Here is a 14,454-nt window from a genome sequence, read left to right as displayed (position 1 = left end):
ATGTGATCTTGGCTACTGGAGAGAATGTGTCAAAAAAGTCTAAGCCTTCTTGTTGAGTGTAGCCTTTAGCTACTAATCTGGCTTTGTACCTTTCTATAGTGCCATCTGCCTTGTACTTAATTCGAAATACCCATTTGCAACCTATGGTCTGTTTGTGTTGAGGAAGAGTAACAAGTTCCCAATTTTTGTTTAACTCTAAGGCATTTAATTCATTTTGCATAGCAACTTGCCATTCAGATATTTTGGCAGCTTGTTTGTAGGTTTTGGGTTCTTGTGTGGCTGAAATGGATACTAGAAAGGCTTTATGAGATGTGGATAATCGATTTGTAGAGAGAAAAGCAGAAATAGGATAGAGAGTACCTGAATTATCAGAACAACCAGCAGAAGTAGATGATTGATTTGCACTTGGAACAATAGAAACATTACCACAATAATAATCCTGCAAGAATACTGGTTGTTGTTTAATTCTTGAAGATTTTCTGAGTTGTTGTATGTTTGAGGCAGATTGGTCAGATTCATTAGTATTGGAAATCTCTTGAGCATTAGGCAAAGAAGGTGGGTCAGAATGTAATATTGGTTCATTAGGCAAAGAGGCTAGATTCTGATCTAACTGAATGATAGTAGAGGGATTATGATCTTTTCTGGTTTGATCATGAAAGAATTCTGAAGTAGAGTTGGTTGGAGGAAATAGAAAAGAGTGTGTCTCAGAATATGAAATAGGTGAAAGAGCCTTATAGGGAAAACTGTTTTCATAGAAAACTACATTTCTCGAAATGAATATCTTGTTTGTATTAAGGTCCATCAGCTTATAGCCTTTTATATCAGAGGGGTAACCTAAGAAAAGGCATTTTGTAGCTCTTGGATCAAATTTATGTCTGTGATTTGTAAGTGTTGAGGCAAAGCAAAGACAACCAAAAACTTTAAGATGAGAGAGGTTAGGTGCTTTGTTAAAAAGCATTTCAAATGGTGTTTCATTCTTGAGAAGGGGGGTAGGAATTCTGTTTATGATGTGGGCAGCAGTTAACACACAATCACTCCAAAAAGTTAAAGGTATATTTGCTTGAAACATTAAGGCTCTGGCAGTGTTTAACAAGTGTTGATGCTTCCTCTCCACAACTCCATTTTGTTGTGGAGTTTCCACACAACTCCTTTGATGTATAATGCCATGATCATCATAGAATTGAGTTAAAAAGAATTCTGGTCCATTGTCTATCCTTATTGTTTTGATAGGAACACTGAATTGTGTTTCTACCATTTTATAGAAACTTTTAAGTATAGAAAAGACTTTAGATTTTGTTTTGAGCATATAAACCCAAGTACATCGTGTAAAGTCATCAACTATAGTAAGAAAGAATCTGAAACCAGAATATGAAATAATACTAAAGGGACCCCATATGTCACAATGAATCAAGTCAAACATTTTATTAGAAGTAGTTTCAGATACAGGAAAAGAAAGTTTTCTTTGCTTTGCTAAATGACATATATCACAAACATTTGTAGAATCAAGAGATATAGATGATTCTAATTGTTTAAGAGAAGATAATCTGGAACTAGAAACATGTCCTAATCTGTAGTGCCAAAGATCTAATTGAGTTTGAGTAATGATTGAAGCAAAGGATGGAGAATTAAACTGGGGTTGATTGCAGGTAGCAGCTTTTGTAGTAGCTTGAGATAAGTGGTAAAGGCCATGTTTCTCAAATGCAATCCCAATCATCTTCTTGGCTGATTGGTCCTGTAAAAGGCAGTAAGAATCAAAAAAAGATACAGAGAGATTAGATTCTTTTGTAAGTTTGGAAACAGATAGCAAATTGAATGAAAAACTTGGAACACATAACACATTATGTAGAAATAATGTGTTCGAGAGGCATATAATACCAATATAAGTAGCTGGGACAGAATTGCCATTGGGCAGATTAAAAGAAGTATTAATTGGTTTAGGTGTGGATGAGTAGAGGAGGGGTGAACAGATCATGTGATCTGTTGCACCAGTATCCAAGATCCATGAATAATTATGCTGTGAAGCTGAAGAAACTGAATAACAAGAAGAAAACTCAATAGGGAGTAGCATTGGTTTACCAGAAAATTGAGAAGTAACAAGATTCACAGCTGGTGTAGGAGATGGATTTGAATTTGCAAGTGCTAGCAGTTTAGTAAATTCCTCAGAAGTTAAAGAAAACTTTTGATTCTCATTACTATTTTGAATGTAGACCTCTCCAGTTGAAATGACAGCATGGGCAGTAGGGAAATTTCGCCTTCCTTTAGGTCCAGTCCAACCAGGAGGGTAACCATGAAGTTGGAAACATTTTTCCACTGTATGTCTATGATATCCACAATGAGTGCAGTACAAAGAAGACTTCTTCTGCTTGTCTTTGGAAAACTTTGACTGAACCAATGACTGATTATTCTGTTTTACTAACAAGGCATGAGTTTCATGGCCTACAAAATTGGTTAGTTGTCTTTGGCTTTCCTCTTGAAGTAGTAATGAAAAGACTTTGGCCATGCTTGGTAATGGAAAAACAAGAAGTAATTGACTCCTGACTGAAGCATAGGGATCGTTTAACCCAACCAAGAACTTTAATACATAATCAGATTGCTGTCGAAGTAGTAAGAAGTCAAAAAGATTGCATGTACATGATGCCATCTTTCCACAAGTGCAAGTTGGGAATGGTCTGTAGCTAACATATTCATCCCATAAAGTTTTGAAAGCATTGAAGTATTCAGTGATTGATAAAGAACCTTGAGTTATAGAACTGAGAGCTTTTTCAAGATGAAAAACTCTTGGACCATCACTTTCTAAGTATCTAGTTTTCAACTCATTCCAAAGATCAACAGCCAAGACAACATAAAGCAAACTATTCCTTATTTCTTTGGAGATGGAATTCATTAACCAAGAAAGTACCAAATTGTTGGCACGCAACCAAGCAGTATGAAGAACTTGTTGAGTAGCAGGAGGAGCAGTAATCGAACCATTGATAAATGCCACCTTGTTCTTGACAGTCAATGCTATGGTGATTGATCGACTCCATGCTATGTAATTGTCTCCAACAAAGATTTCTGAGACTAGAAGAGCTCCACGGTTGTCACTTGGATGTAGATAATAGGGACTAGAGGAATCATCAGAGGGATTTATGACAGAATTTGAAGAATTTGCAGAATTTGCCGAAGGATCCATTTCAGAAATTTATCCAAGAAAGTGCAAGAAAGTGCAAGAATGATCACTACAAAAATTCTAGAGCAGAATTTTGTAATGCAGATTTCAAGAGAGAAAAAAAAATGAAAGATAAGAAGATGAATTTGCGGAAGCAATAATGTTTTCAATCTGATACCATGTCAAGTTTCTGATGAATACTTGAAGGTAAGACTCAGTGAATACAAAACAGAAACAGAGGAGATGAAGAGAAAGACTTTCACGTTATTGAATTGATGAATTAATACAACTTACAGAATGTATTTATAGAGATAAAAGAAAATAACAGAAAAATAACTAACTATTTATATCTTTTCCTACTTTACCCCGTGCTTCTCTAGATTTTAATTCCATTTGCTCAATTTGTGAAGCTATACTCCAACACAAATAAAAAATATTTTTTATTTTAAATTTTTAACTTTTTCATCTAATTATTACTAAATCAATACAACTTTTTCGGATTTCAGACTAAAAATAATATTTAAATATTATATTTAAATAATATTATAACTTTAAAATATTTTTATTTAATTTTTTCTCTCTTATTTTTATAAATTTAATAAAATATTTTAACTCAAATAATTTAATTACTATATTTTACAAACTATTTTACATGTATTTTGATATATTTTAATGGTCCAAACCATGCATCCTAAGTTTAGCATTATTATTATTTTGAATTTTTTTTTTCTTTTCTCTGACCAGTACCATTGAACTGACTTTTCAGACAGCTTATGTAGCCAACTTTCATGGAACTTCGGATAAGCATAGCCTTATAAATTTGATCACGTGCTGGACAGTTGCAGCAAAGATTTTTCCACACTAAAGAAAAAAACTAGTCTCGAGAGAGAGAGAACACGACTTGGCTTTACAAATTCATTTCAAAGCCTAATTTTTTTCCTGTATCTGAGAACTTTCTTTCATACTAACTTCGGCCTTCATGGCAACTTCCTTCCAGCTTTGAATTATCTCAAGTACGTACGATATAAAATCGATCGAGGCCTTGGCCTTAATAATTGATCATAATCATCAATGAAAGAGATCTTGATCATGGAATTGCAAATGGTACTGTTTCGGATGCTTGTGTTAGTGATCATGTGCTCAGTACTCAATGCATTACCTCGAGCATCGAACGTAATAAACCGTTCATGTCAAGAATACTGTGGGAATGTAAGCATTCCATACCCTTTTGGAATCAAAAATGGTTGCTACGTCGATGATTGGTTTGAGATAGTCTGCAGATCATCGAATGACTCTTATGATCTAGGATTTCCAAAGCCCTTTTTGAAGAAGTTGAATTACCTGGAGGTGCTGGAGATTAACATAAATGGAGCCAGAGTTCGCGTCAACTATCCCATATTTTCGAGCTGTAACAATGTCACGAACAGCACAAAGAATCTGGAGTTAGAGAAAAGTCCTTTCGGCTTCTCCGCCAGCCGCAACAACTTCATTTCCATGGGTTGCAACAACTCTGCCTCCATGTGGTCCATTTTTCCCGATGACTCGGTTTCATATGGTGGGTGCAAATCCCCTTGTGACAGAGCTCTATTCACAAATGGAAGTCATTGCAACGCCACAAATTGTTGCCAAACTACAATTCCTTCTTATCTCCAAGCATTCTCTACAACCATAGAGCCGAAACTTAGTTCTTCCCCCTATAATGGTAGTAGTGAGTGCAAGTATGCATTTTTGGTAGACCGGAATTGGTTTGAGACCAATTTCACAGAGCCGAATCCAAATATGTCTGTTCCAGTGGTATTGGACTGGGGCCTTGTCAATACTACTTTCTATTCTCTTCCCTCAATGAAAAACTCGACGGCAAGGGAATACAAGAACTCGACCATTTCTTGTAATCCGTGGCACATATTGCGAAACTTTACTACCATGTATTGTTTCTGCCAGAGTGGCTACGAAGGAAATCCGTATCTTCTTAAAGGATGTGGAGGTAAATTTCTCTTTCGTAACAACCTATTTTGCAAGTCAACATAGAAAGGTGTAAAATAACCATCATATATAACCGCCTTTGTAAAAGATCACCTGTACTTATTTTGTGTAAATATTTTTCAGATCTAATTATTGCCCCCTCTCAAAGTTGGATTAAAATATTTTTGACTTGTTCTCAAAATTTAGAATTTCAAGTAGAAGAGAAACATGATGAAGTAGACCCTACTCGTCATGTATTTGTTATTTATTTAGTATTATCTTAAATATTTATACGAAAATCAATAAATATTAAAAAATACTCTATTCTATGTATAACTCTTTCTCTGAAGATTTTTTTCTCTTAAATATCAAATCTCAAATTACCTATGAAGGTTTATTCCCTTACATGAGTTATGGCAGTAGTTGCTTATTTACACGCTTGCATGCACATGTTAAGATCAAAACCCGGAGTACTGCTCAATCTATCCAACCATGCATGAGTTGCGCGAAACAATATAATTAAAAATTAATGGCTACTTTTGGACAAATCTCTCTCTCTCTCTCTCTCTCTCTCTCATATATATTAACAAATTCCATTACAATATTGGCAGATATTAACGAATGTACAGACCCTGAGTACTTTAACACGACTTGTACATCTGGTACACGCTGTGAAAACACTGAAGGTTCTTACCGTTGTGTCGCTGCTAAGAACACAAAGCTTTCCATAATCATAGGTATGTATTCCTTCTCATTATACATATTAATTGCATGTACATGACCTTTCCCCTTTTTTTTTGCAAATTCTCTAATAATTTTCATGCTAATTAATTAGTTGTCCCATGCATGTCGTCATCCAAAGAACAGTTCTCGGTTAATCATGTACAGTTTGTCAAATTCAATTTCATTTTCTTGCTCCAAGCACACAATAATTAATAGTAACTCCATCTTGTTTCTTTTATATTTTATTTTGGGGCAACTGGAAATTTTAATTAAGGATTATATAAGATATATAGTCAATATTTGTGCAGTATATTAAAGTTATATGCAGTCCGGAACCCGAGTTTCAAATCCAGACTGGGTTTCGGACTGGATATATCCGAATGATGACCCAGTCCGAATTAAACCCGGATTAATCCGGATTTTTATAAACTGAAAATCTGGGTTCCGTATACAACCCGGTTTTTTTTTTTTTTTTTTTTTTTTTTTTTTTTTTTTTTTTAAGTCATTCTATTATTAATCAATATTTTATTACGATTTTTTTAAGAAATAATGTTGAAATGTAAATTTTTTTTTATTATATAAAAACTTATCCTTGCATTTTCGTGGTCCTTAGTCTTAGACATTAATCTCTACTGAAGGTTGATTATTAAGATAGAGAGAGAGCTTTAGACAGAGAAAGTGTAAGTCCGATTCGGTTATTCAATCGGATTTTGAGACCGGAAAGTTATTCCAAGAGAGTAATAGAGGGGCTCTGACCCGGCATTTCAATCGGAGGTTGTATCGAGTTTTAGAGAGATGAACGGGGTGGGGAGGCAGGGGTAGAGATCTGGTGCTGCTAGGGTGCATCACCAATGTCAGTACTCAGACAACTTTCTGGAGACTTTCTCCAATGGCCGCTGGCTCCAATCTGCTGGTCTTCAGCACCTCAATTCCTCCAGCCCTTCTATTCCTCCTCTTCAGGTTCTCTCTTTGCCTCTCTTTTCTCTTCTTCAAGCAAACTCGCCCCCACTTCACTACTGCAAAGCTAAAATACCAGAGTCCAGACCTAGAAAGCATTTTATTAGCAGGATTTGGATCGTATTGGTGAAAGAAAAATGATAAAGGCCGGCCAAAAACAGAGAAAAGTGAAGAGAAACTTACAGCCTACAAGAGAATGAACCAAAAAAGAAAATGGAGATCGGTTTCGCGTGATAGAGGACTAGTTTCGCGAGAGAGAGAGAGAGAGAGAGAGAGAGAGAGAGAGAGAGAGAGAGAGAGAGAGAGAGAGAGAGAGAGAGAGAGAGAGAGAGAGAGAGAGAGAGAGAGGACGACGGCGGAAACCTAGATGGTGAAAGTGTGAATCACCTGTAAAACGTAATATATATATATATAAATCCGGGTACCGGATTTTAAATCCGAAACCCGGATTTTAATACCGGATCTAGACCGTATAGGTCTGGATTATGTAATCTAGGTTTCAGTCCGGAATTGATCTGGGCCAAAACCCGAAACCAGAATCCGGTTTCTCCGGGTTCTGGAACGGGCCGGATAAAATTTGACCCATATGAACAGTCCTAATCATGCATGGTACTGTAATTATTAATACTCGATCAATCCATCCTAATCTTTTATTCCTCTTCTGGAAAATTACAAAAAAACTTATGCCAATTTTTTAAAGATCAACTCATAGAATTTAGGTTATTTATGTTAGCTTTGAACCAATATAGGTTACATATTTGTTGTAGAGCAATGTTAGATCCAATTTTATGGTGTGCAAACTTTGCATATTTAATTTGAAAAAAAAAAAAGTAGGATCCTCTATTAGAAAGTAAGTTTTTTAATGTGAGTCACATATTTTTTTATATATATATTTATTAAACGGAATGCGTGAGACATGCACACTCTAGAATTGTATATATCATTTCCCTTTATTACACTCACGCGCACACACCATATGGATTCAATTTAGTCATATTCCAACACTAAGAACTTACACCACATAGTTGATCTTATTGTCTCCAACTATAAGTGCTATCAACTTCTGAATTAAGAAAATTCATTTGCTAGTACTAACTATCTAAAGAGTTGTCTCGAGTATATATATAATCGGTTTTGAGAATAATATATAGAGTTCTCCAACCAAAAAGCAATATTTTTTTCAATTTAATTTTCATTATTCTCTTCGAAGTACTTCTAATTCAATTTTATGTGAACCTGCTTTTGGCAAAACATAGTTTGTTTGTCAATATTCTAACATTCATAGAAATGTCTCTCTAGTCAATGTTCCTAATCAACAATTTTATTATTTTTCCATTAGTAATACTACAAGGAGTAATTAATATATTTCTATTTCATTGAGTCAAATAGGTGTTAGCACAAGCCTTGGTGTATTATTTCTTATTTTCAGTGGATAGGGGTCATACAGAGTAATAAAGAAAAGGATAAGGACTAAACGCAAGGAGAAGTTCTTCAAACAAAATGGTGGGTTACTACTACAACAACAACTATCTACAAACAATGAAGTTAATGTTGAGAACATCAAATTGTTCAATTCAGAGGAATTGGAGAAGGCCACTGATCGTTTTAGTGTGGATAGAATAATTGGACATGGTGGACAAGGCACTGTATACAAAGGTATGTTGGCATATGGAAAAATTGTTGCAATAAAAAAATCCATGGTCATAGATGAAGAAAAACTTCAAGCATTCATAAATGAAGTCGTGATTCTTTCACAAATTAATCACAGGAATGTGGTTAAACTACTTGGTTGCTGTTTAGAGACTAAAGTTCCACTTCTAGTCTACGAATTCATTCCTAATGGAACTCTTGCCGAATATCTCAATGGACAAAATGAGGAGTTTTCACTAACATGGGATATGCGTTTACGAATTGCTATAGAAGTTGCAGGGGCTCTTTTCTATTTGCATTCAGCAGCTTCTTCACCCATTTACCATCGCGACATTAAGTCTACAAACATCCTCTTGGATGAGAACTATAGAGCAAAAGTAGCGGATTTCGGGATTTCAAGATCTGTTGCTATTGAACAAACTCACCTAAGCACACTAGTACAGGGAACTTTTGGATATGTAGACCCTAAGTATTTTCGGTCAGGCCAATTTACAGATAAGAGTGACGTTTATAGTTTTGGTGTTGTTCTTGCTGAGCTCTTAACTGGAGAAAAAGCTATTTCATCAACAGGAACGAGAGATACCACAAGTTTAGCTGCATTTTTTGTTAGTTCGATGGAAGGGAACAATTTATTTGACATTCTTGACAATCAAGTTTTGAAGGAAACAGAAAAAGAAAAAATCATTGCAGTTGCAAACCTTGCAAAAAGATGCTTGAACATGAAAGGAAAGAAACGACCTACAATGGAAGAAGTTGCAATGAAATTGGAGGCCAACCAAATGTCGCAAAAATTAGCTTCTTATAACCTTCAACAAAAAAATGGAGAGATTGAAGATGTCAAAACTGAAATATCCGAGTAATATGATATTGTTTTTATATAAACAATGTCAGCTCTGGATAGTGCCATTGCAACCTCATCTTTCGATACACAACCATTATTCTTATCTTCTTAATCATCAAGTGATATTACATCTTGATTTGCATTGTATTAAAAATGTTAGTTTGATTTCATCCTGTAAGCTCCATAATTTGCTCTTTAGACAATCTTATGGTAGTATAATGCATAAACATCCAATTTTCTTTTCAGTTTCATAAGCATCTACTTTTATATATAAATAAAATGGGGCCTCAAGCTGCTCTAGGATCTGATCTTTGCTCAAAAAGAAGAAAAAAAAATCAAAAAACAACAACTTATCTTCCATAATATATTACCTTTTGAGTGTTTACTGTGGTTTAGAATTAATAAATAGTGAAAGAAACAATCAACTCCTCTTTATATCCTTTCATAGCCACCTTAAGCTTTTTTCAACTTTTAAATCTTGTTGGATGAAGATTGTTGACTTGCTAAGAGCAACAAAACCCTTGGCATAATAGGGCTCACAAATTTAGACCATTTTCTTCATGCTTAAAGGCTCAAAGAAAGGTTCAAGCTGCTTCATGAAAAGCTAAGAAAAAAGTTACATGAACATCATAGTTTATATAGAAGAACATCATGCACAAGTGACCATTGATCATTTGAATGTTTATCTACTAGCTATTACAAGGTCTATTGCTTAATGGGGTGTGGTGCATGAGATGAGTGGCACTGGTCTTAAAGCGTTCTTTCACTTCTTTCTCGGTCTCTCAAGGTCAAAATCCTTCAAGAAGCCACAAGTCAGCCAAAAGAGCCAACACCATTATATATTTTCCTCAAAGACTGAGCTCCACCAAATGGAACTCACTTCTTATAGGTTTTGATTAAAATACTCCATACATCCGGATTCCTATTTTAGGGAAAATGTTTAAGAAATGAATAGTAATTTTTCATATTTGGAAAACTACTATTTATTCCTCAAATCATTTTTTATCAATATTTTATTCTAATACATAAAATAAATTATTTTTTCAATCTTCTACACTTTCTATTATACTCATATCTGTTATAGTTTTAAATAATAATTTTAAAAATAATTTAAATAATTACTAAAATATAAAAAAATAATTTAAAAAATATTATCATACCCACAAAAAAAATAATTTAAATTTTTGTTTAAAATATTTACTAGAGTAATAGTTCAAAACATAACAAAAAAATATTGTGTAGTTAAGTTTGTAAATAAAAGTGAGTGAAAAGTAATAAAGAAAGTATAAAGAAATATAATTTTAATAGAATACATAAAGTATATGGAATGAAATTTTTTTCTCATCAGTCACTATTCACCACTTCACACCACACACTCTATGAAAAATACTACACACTTGTAGCATTTTCATATGAAAAATACTACACACTTGTAGCATTTTCATAGGGTGTAGGGGTCTTGTAGCCTTTTCATATATTGTAGGGGTGCTTTTCATAGGATATATGAATACTTTTCATAAGGTGCACAATGTGAAATGGTGAATAGTAGCTGATGAGAAGAATTTTTTATATGGAATAAGATGTAGAAACTTTTAAAATATAAGTAAAATTTAAAAAAAACATTTAAAAAATATCATTTTTAATTAAATTATAAAAATTTTTATAAAAAAAGTCAATATGAATGCTCTTATAGTTTATAGGTAACAGAGGAGACAACATGTCAAAAGATAACAAGTCTATCAAACGCGTTTGATGATTAATAATTTTCTATTCACGGCAATTTTTTTTTCTTTGTTTTTTTGTCCTGGTCAACACATTTCACTGTATTAACTTGGGACAAACGCGTGAAGACTTTCGAACATAATCGACACTTTGAATAGATGTGTGAATATAATTAGAGATCAGTATGAGAGGCCCAGAGGACAGGCGACCTACATGTGAATAACAAAGTACATGCACGTGCTGCACAGTTACAACTTCTTCGAATTTTAGGTAAATAATAATATTAAAAAATTATATTTAAATAATATTTTAATATTTCTCTCTTATTTCTTAAGATTTAACAAAACATCTTAATTAATGTTATGTTTACTTTTTAGTTTTAACTCACCTTGATAATTAGGCCTCCTTTAGAGGAATGTGGCTTCGTCGATCCATGAGAAGGAAGCAGATATCCCATGATTATGAAAGGTTCGGTGTTTTTTTTTTTTTTTTTTTTTGAAATGGAAACTTTCATTGATTAAAGCATGCTATTACAAACATCTAAGATAACAGCACGTCTAATACAAGGTGGTATTTCCTCTAACTCATAGAGATCACAATCATTCAGAAGGGCATTCTTGGCTAGCAAGTGGGCTGCCATATTTGAATCCCTCTTTGTGTGACAGAACTTCCATCTAACAAAGTCTTGTAACATGAGTTTAGTGTCTTCGATGATTAAACCTCCCTGGCTCCAGTCCTTAGCTTTTTTCTGCATCCCTTCAACCACTTTGAGTGAATCACCTTCGAAGAGGACTGACCTGAAACCAGCTTCTTTACAAAATATGACAGCCATCATCATTGCATAAGCTTCAGCAGTGAAAGGGGATAGGTTCAACTCTCTTCTGGCTCGCATTGTCCCGAGAACCTGGCCACTGCAATCTCTAATAATTGCCCCAATCCCTACTTGGTTCAATGGTTGATTGATGGCAGCATCCCAGTTCAGTTTGTGTTCTCCCACAGGTGGTGTAGTCCATTTCTGAGGACACTTAGGTGTCTCTGCAGCCCTGCAACTCAAACGATCCTGAATTGCCAATCTGTAGCAGTAGAGGTCATCCTGGGCCTTAACTAATATTGAGTTGGGATGCCTGAAATCCTTCCCATGCACCACTTCATTTCTTCTTGTCCATATAAGTCTCATAATCGAGCCTACTTCCTCAATTCTTGCTTTTGGTAACTTATCTCTTATTTGCTGCCAGACTTCCTTGAAGGATCCTGCTTCTAGAGAGAGTTTTTGGATTGGCTTGCTTGCTTGACACCAGACATCTCGAGCTGCACTGCAACTCCAGAGGGCATGGTCTGCTGTCTCCTCTACAAGACCACAGATTGGGCAGGTACTCTCAGCAACAATCTTCCTTCTTTTCAAGTTGGCTAGAGTAGGTAGGCCATCGTTGCAAGCCCTCCAAATGAACACCTTAACCCCATTTAGGACCTGCAGCTTCCAAACACCCTTCCATAACTCAGATGGATCCTTTGGTTTAGAGGGGCCAGCCTCAGGACTAGCATGGATTTCTCGGTGAAGATGGTAGCCACTCTTTACTGAGAACAGACCATTCTGAGTGCAACCCCAAATCAACCTATCACCCCTACTGCCCAGAGAGATTGGGACAGTTTTTATCACCTCAATGTCCTGCTGAGTGAACATTTCATGAAGGCTGTGATCATTCCATATCCTTAGAGAAGGGTTGATTAAATCTGCAACAACATTTCTTTGGGTTTGGGCACCAACCTCTATCCTTGGGGCAAGGAAGTGGGGTCGAGGGAGCCACCTATCTTCCTAGATTCTTACCTGTTTTCCATCTCCTATCCTCCATAACAAGCCTTCCTCTAGCAGTAAAAGTCCTGCATGTAAGCTTCTCCAAGCCAGTGAGGGTCGGGCCCCAACTTTTGCCTTTAAAATGGATCCATGTGGGAAGTACTTTTGTCTGAGGATGGTGGCAGGGAGAGATGTAGGGCTCTGCAACAGGTTCCACCCATTCTTTGCTAAGAGAGCTATGTTGAAACTATTGAAATCTCTAAAACCCAAGCCCCCCTGATCTTTTGCTTTGTTGATTCGACTCCACTTTATCCACTGCATTTTAGTTTGATCCCCACTAAAGCCCCACCAAAACTTCCTTATCATCTGGTCAAGCCTCTTGGTGATGGACTTTGGTAGAAGAAAGATTCCCATTGTGTATGTGGGAATTGCCTGTAGTACTGACTTGAGCAGCACCTCTTTTCCAGCCGCTGACAACTTATCTGTCTTCTAGTTATTGATCTTTGACCACATTCTATCAATTAGGCCATGGAAACATGCTACTTTTGTTCTTCCTACCATGGCTGGTACTCCCAAGTATTTTCCAAACGATGCTGTAGGAGTTACACCTGCAATCCGAGTTATGTTGGCTCTGCATTCACTTGTAGTATTTCTGCTGAAGTAGATTGCAGATTTCTCCTTATTCAAAAGCTGTCCTGAGGCCTGCTCATATGTAGTCAGCATGCCTAGCATTCTTCTCCACTCCAGTGTGCTTGCTTTACAGAATATCATACTGTCATCAGCAAAGAACAAATGGTTTATCTTGGTTGGTCCTCTTCCCACTGGAATACTTGATATTTTGCCCTTTGATTCAGCCTGAGTCAGGAGGTTTGATAGAGCCTCAGCACATATGATAAACAGGTAAGGGGATATAGGATCCCCTTGCCTTAGGCCTCTAGTTGGCTTGAATGTAGTCTGAGCCTCTCCATTAAGCAGCACTGAGTATGAAACAGACCTGATGCAGTTCATTACCAGTGTAACCCATCTTCTGTCAAACCCCATTTTGCACATTACAGCATCTAGAAAATCCCACTCCACCCTATCATAGGCCTTACTCATGTCGAGTTTGAGAGCCATATAAGCTGACTTTCCTTGTATTCTTGTGGACATGGAGTGGAGGGTCTCGTAGGCCACCATGATGTTATCTGTTATGGCCCTACCTGGAACAAAGGCACTTTGGTTCACAGAAATTATGTCAGGTAAGATAAGTTTAAGCCTATTTGATAACACTTTAGCTACCACTTTGTAAATGACATTACATAGGCTAATTGGCCTATAATCAGTGACTTTGGTGGGGTTCTTGGTCTTTGGAATCAGGGTAATGTAGGTGTCATTTACCCCTTCCAAAGAACCTGCAGTATTGAGAATGTTGAGCACAAATCTTGAGACTTCCTTCCCTGTAGTGTTCCAATGTATTTGAAAGAAACAGGCTGGAAAACCATCGGGGCCTGGTGAACCCATGCCTTTCATTTGGAAGACAACATTCTTGACTTCCTCTTCTGTGAAATCCTGGAGAAGCAGTTCATTCATTGCTGTAGAGAATTTGTTGGGCATATCCTTGATGCAATCCTCTATGCCTGATGGGGAGGCAGATGTGAAAAGTTCTGAGAAATATCTTGT

General features: G+C 36.0%; 1 pseudogene; it reads left to right on the top strand.

Annotated features, from left to right (window-relative positions):
• Positions 1–3,993: 3,993 nt before the first annotated feature.
• LOC122307426 lies at positions 3,994–9,532 on the top strand (annotated as a pseudogene).
• The last annotated feature ends 4,922 nt before the right edge of the window (positions 9,533–14,454 follow it).

Source organism: Carya illinoinensis, chromosome 4 (genome assembly GCF_018687715.1).
Source record: "Carya illinoinensis cultivar Pawnee chromosome 4, C.illinoinensisPawnee_v1, whole genome shotgun sequence".
NCBI classification, from domain to species: domain Eukaryota; kingdom Viridiplantae; phylum Streptophyta; class Magnoliopsida; order Fagales; family Juglandaceae; genus Carya; species Carya illinoinensis.
The sequence above is the reverse complement of the archived record's forward strand: the minus strand, read 5'-3'. Positions and strand labels throughout refer to the sequence as shown.